General features: G+C 39.5%; 1 long non-coding RNA gene across 1 annotated transcript in view; it reads right to left on the reverse strand.

Annotated features, from left to right (window-relative positions):
• The window catches only part of LOC135101804 (uncharacterized), a 31,342-nt gene extending 25,696 nt beyond the window's left edge, over positions 1-5,646 (reverse strand). Inside the window, exon 1 of the long non-coding RNA XR_010269379.1 lies at positions 5,200-5,646. This is a non-coding gene — a long non-coding RNA (uncharacterized LOC135101804). The remainder of the gene's footprint in view (positions 1-5,199) is intronic.
• Positions 5,647-6,000: the final 354 nt, after the last annotated feature.

The raw sequence follows: 6,000 nt of genomic DNA on the forward strand, positions 1-6,000 counted from the left end.
TTTTTTCTTTTTGCCCTCCTTTATTTCAACCAGAGTGCACCACTGCAATCACATTTATCTCTAAAGTTGAACTCTTCGCTCAAACCTTTGCTAAAACCGCTACCGTGGATGGGCCTGTTCCTCTCTTTCCTCCACCCTCTGACTAATTCATGCTACCTATTAAAATTCTTCGCAATGATGTTTTCCATGCCCTCGCTGGCCTAAACACTCGAAAGGCTTATGGACCTGATGAGGTACCTCTTAACATTCTCCGAAACTGCGCCTCCGTGTTTGCACCTTGCCTACTCAAACTCTCCTAACTCTGTCTGTCAATATTTACCTTTCCTTCTTGCTGGAAGTTCGCCTACATTCAGCCTGTTCCTAAAAGGGGTGACCGTTATAATCCCTCAAACTACCGTCTTATTGCTTTAATTTCCTGAATATCTAAAGTTTTAGAATCTATCCTCAACATGAAGATCTATTACTGCACAACCTTCTACCTGAGGGCCAGTATGGGTTCCATCAAGGCCACTCTACTGGTGACCTTCTGGCTTTCCTTACTGAGTCTTGGTCATCCTCTTTTAGAGATTTTGTTGAAACATTTGCTGATGCCTTAGACATATCAAAAGCTTTTGACTTCCAAACTACCCTCCTACAGCTTCCATCCTTCTCTCTGTAACTTCATTTTGAGTTTCCTTTCTGACCGTTCTATTGCTGCTGTGGCAGACGGTCACTGTTCTTCTCCTAAATCTATTAACAGTGGTGCTCCTCAAGGTTCTGTCCTGTAACCCACTCTCTTCCTATTATTCATCAATGATCTTCTAAACCAAACTTCTTGTCCTATCCACTCCTACGCTAATGATACCACCCTGCACTTTTCCACGTCTTTTCGTAGACGTCCAACCCTTCGGGAAGTAAACACCATCTGGCTACGACTACAGGATCACTCTCAAACTAAATTTATCTGTGCTGTATACCTCTCACCTAACTCCTCCGACTATAAGAAATTCTTTGACTACTTAACTTCCAAAGTGGAGCACATTCTCTCTTCCCTTTTGTGGAGATCTCCATTCTTGGAGACTTCAAGAGAAGCCACAGAACGCCTTACTTCTGATCGCTCTAAAATTTCTGATTGGGGCAGAGCAAACCATCAACTCGACACAACCTTCCAGACACCTATCCCCTCTTCTTTAATGACACTCAACTGTCCCCTTCTTCTACACTGAACATCCTCGGTCTGTCCTTTACTTATAATCTAAACTGGAAACTTCACATCTCATCTCTAGCTAAAAGCAGCTTCTATGAAGTTAGGCGTTCTGAGATGACTCCACCAGTTTTTCTGCCCTTTCCAGCTGCTGTACCGGGGCCTTATCCGTCCATGTTTGGAGTATGCTCCACATGTCTGGGGGGTTCCTCTCATACCACTCTTTTAAACAGGTTGGAATCAAAAGCCTTTCGTCTCATCAACTCCTCTCCTTTAACTGACTGTTTTTAGCCTCCTCATTGCAGCAATGTTGCATCTCTTGCTATCTTCTGTCGCTATTTTCATGCTAACTGCTCTTCTGATATTCCTAACTGCATGCCTCCCCTCCTCCTGAGGCCTCACTGCACAAGACTTTCTTCTTTCTCTCACCCCTGTTCTGTCCACCTCTCTAATGCAAGAGTTAACCAGTATTCTCAATCATTCATCCCTTTCTTTGGTAAACTCTGGAACTCCCTGCCTCCTTCTGTATTGCAACCTTCCTATGACTTGAATTCCTTCAAGAGGGAGGTTTCAAGAGACATCATTCAACTTTTGAATATCGCTTTGGATCCTATTCGGGAACCGGCATCTCAGTGGGCCTTTCTTCTTTTTTTTTGGGGGGGGATTTTGTTGCCTTTTGCCGGTGTCCCTCCTACAAAAAAAAACTTATTGTTGACAACGTGTATCGTGGGAGACTAACATACAAGAAACTGACTCAGCAAGACAGTGATCTCGATACCAGCACTGATGTCACACTGGGCGGCGAAACAGCGCCGCAGAGTCGCAGCAGGATAAGGCAGCGCGGCGGCGCTACCTAATCAGTACCATGTCATATTGTGCCGCTGTGCCGGTCAGTTTACCGCCAGTACACATGCTACTGCTGTCTACGGTAAAAAGTGTTTCTGCCCTTGAAGTAGAAAGGTTACTCAAATAGGAAATGAAAAAAAAAAAATGCGTTTCCTTTCTTATCTCTCTCCAGTGATTCCAAATCAAGCCAGTCCTGGTTCATTATTTCTCCAATCTCCAACCATGATGTTTCTTTTTTTTTTTTTATCTGACCTTACTCAGACGCACTGAATGAATAAATCTATGTCAAACATGGTGCTGCGTGGGTATACCAGGTTGAGTACCGAACGGCGCGACCGCCGAGTGTGACCACATGCATACAGCTGCTTGTGCTTTGTCGTCACTGGCGTCGGGAAGCAGCCGCGCGGCAGTGCGGTCCTCCTCCGGCATCATGTGGTGCTGAGCAGCGTCCATCCGGCACTGCACGGGGCGCACTGCTAGTGTGAAACCTTTTATTTGTTATTGTGTGTTATCGCAATAGCAGCGAAGCCGCTATGTGTGGCCGCGCGGCTTCGCCGCCCAGTGTGACACCAGGACTGAGGACGCATCATAAACCGATAAGCTAGAAACTGGGGATGAGCGAAACGCATCTTTGCTATAGTAATCTGTCTATTACGCACTTTCTTTTTATTTTTAATTATTCTTCACAAAAATCTATTTACTCTTTTATTAGCTAGTCTACCATCTATCAACGTCATTTGCCAGAAAGAGAAGACATCAGGCATTGAAAAATTAATGAACAAAAAGAGCCACATCACATCTAACTTTTTCATCTTTCTATAATCTTTGAATGGTTTTGTTTAGTGCTTCAAAATTATCAAGACAAATGCCATTCTTCTTCAGAAGTGTTGAACTATCATCCCCCATCCTATACAATGAACATGAATGGACGGAAATTTCATTTTTTTATTATCTTACTAAAATAGCTTCTAACGTGTTCTGTTTGTCTCCAGTAAATGTATTTCCTCCTCGAACAATGCGACCTGGGCGGATTCCTGGTCCTCCGCCCAGACTTGGACTCCGAGGTTGGTGCTGGAGTCGCCTTTTTTTACGTTGAATTTTGAGTAAAAGGTATGCGTATGTTGTATGCATGTAATGTGTGAAAGTAGACAATTGTCTTTAGAGGGCAGGCTGTTATTGCTCCCTTGCCTTGTAAGGCACAAATATAGAAACACTTAGGGAGGACACGGCTGGGTCTGAAGCAAGATCACAACACTCACTTAGCAAGGTGTCAACTGGTCCCTCATATATCTACATATATAAAGAGGGTTTCCTGTGAGGAAAGTCACATATCCGCAGAAATGAAAGATCAAACCATTCTGAGTTACAAATAATATATGAGAAATGCTTTTTAAGAAGTTGCAGGACACTTAAATGTGAACAAGCTATTAGGAAGGGGAAGGAGGGAGGAAAGCAATGGTGGGCGCTGTCATCTTGTTAACTTGATGACACATCAAGATTTTATTAAATAGAAATAAAAGTAAAATAAAAACGCGGTGTTATTATTGTAGCAATAAATAGCCAAAACAATAATGTATACATGTCCAATATTCAATTCATACGAGTATATGCATAAACCGTAAATGATCATCATTATCATCATTACTGTAACCTTACTCACACACACACACACACACACACACACACACACAAATACAACATGACACAAGAGCACGTAAAACTGCACGATAAGATACATACAGATAGACTGATAGATGGATGGATGGATAGATAGATATATAGATAGATAGACACAGATAGATAAAGACAATCAAATGGATAGATAGGTACGTAGAGAAAGACAATGAAAAAGATATTTAAATAAATAGACTTTAGACAGGCAGATATATATATATATATATATATATATATATATATATATATATATATATATATATATATATATATATATATATACAGAGAGAGAGAGAGAGAGAGAGAGAGAGAGAGAGAGAGAGAGAGAGAGAGAGAGAGAGAGAGAGAGAGAGAGAGAGAGAGAGAGAGAGAGAGAGAGAGATAAATAAATAGACAGACATAATTAAATAGATATAGAGACAGACAGATAATTAGACATATGAATAGATAGACAAACAGAAACTAAACAGATAGAGACAGATACACAGATACAGATAGAGACAGATACAGATAGATAGTTACAGAGAGAGAGAGAGAGAGAGAGAGAGAGAGAGAGAGAGAGAGAGAGAGAGAGAGAGAGAGAGAGAGAGAGAGAGAGAGAGAGAGAGAGAGAGAGAGAGAGAGAGAGAGAGAGAGACTGAAAGACAGATAGTCTGATAAACAGAGAGATAGACTGATAGATAAATACATAGATAGACAAGCCAAGACGGCAGAAACACAGGTAGTTAGCTAGTTAGACAAACAAGAAAGTCTGAGACGGATAGATAGACAGATATATAACATAGAGAGACAGACAGATAGACAAGAAAGACAGACACCATCGATCACTCTTTTAAGTATGATCTGAAATGCACACAATATTGTAATTCATCCAGTATAAAATTCACGTGTTAGTACTGGATAGTGCATAAGTACAGTAACCAGTGTAAAGAAAATAAAACATCATGACAAAAGAAAGACAAGAATACACCAATCCCAAGAAAGAAAGAATGAAAACGAAGTCAAAAGAACTCATCACAAATCACAAAATAAAATAAAATAAAATAAAATAAAATAAAATAATATATAAAAAGAACAAAAATAAAAAAAAAGAATATAAATAAAGCCAAAAACAAAAAAAAAAAAGACATTGCAGTCTAATACACAAGACGAAACTTTTAATCAGTAAGACAGAGAAGTATTAAAGAGAAACACTGTAATTATATTTAGGTACTGAAAGGAAAAACAGGAAATACAGAATAACGTTAAAAAGTACAGAAATGTTATTAAACTGAAAACACACACACACACACACACACACACACACACACACACACACACACACACACACGACACCACAACATACCACACGCCACACCGATAATACACAGGCACATTGCTCCGAGCCAAGCTGAATAGACAACACTACTATTTTACATTAACTGCTTGCACAAGAACAGAAGGTCTGTGAAAGGAAAGAGGTGGAATGCGAGGTATATGAAAGGTCACTCCCTTACCCATACAGTCGATTTCAGGTGTATGCACTCAGTGGAAGATTATATCTGGTGATAAGATATCCTGCGGATGATTCTCAGGACAGTGGTGAATTACACACGGCGTATCCTCGACAAGTTATTCCACCAACTACCCCACATATCCTTCTTGCCATCCTAACCAAGCAAACACACTTCTGAGATCTAAAATCAGTGGAGAGCACACTCGAACCACTAGGAGGAAAGAACAGAAGGTAATTGCTTATCACACGAACGATGATCTCTCCTAGGTGCTCCTGATGATGGTCACGTCGACTTGAACCAGTTAGTGTGAGTAATTGACTCCACATGCATACGAATTTGGATATGCATGATTTCCCTTACTTCGGATTCTGATTATCTCAAAATACCACATTCAAAAGTTGATATAAATTTGTAAATTTGTACATTTCACTAGACCAAAGACTGGCACAGAACACCACGCCAGTTTCACCAATAATATATATATATATATATATATATATATATATATATATATATATATATATATATATATATATATATATATATATATATATATATATATATATATATATATATATATATATATATATATATATTTTTTTTAAGATGGGCACCGGCTAAGGGAAATAAAATTAGAAAAAAAAAATTAAAACGACTCAGTGACGTGCCAGTCCCCAAAGAGTCAGAAACGATCGTCAAAAGATTGGAGGATAAGTGTCTTTAAGTCTCCCTCATGAAAGAGTTCAAATCATAGACAGAAAGAAATACAGAAGTAAGCAGGGGCTCTCAGAGTTAATTCTT

The sequence above is a fragment of the Scylla paramamosain genome, chromosome 7, assembly GCF_035594125.1.
Source record: "Scylla paramamosain isolate STU-SP2022 chromosome 7, ASM3559412v1, whole genome shotgun sequence".
Taxonomy (NCBI): Eukaryota; Metazoa; Arthropoda; class Malacostraca; order Decapoda; family Portunidae; genus Scylla; species Scylla paramamosain.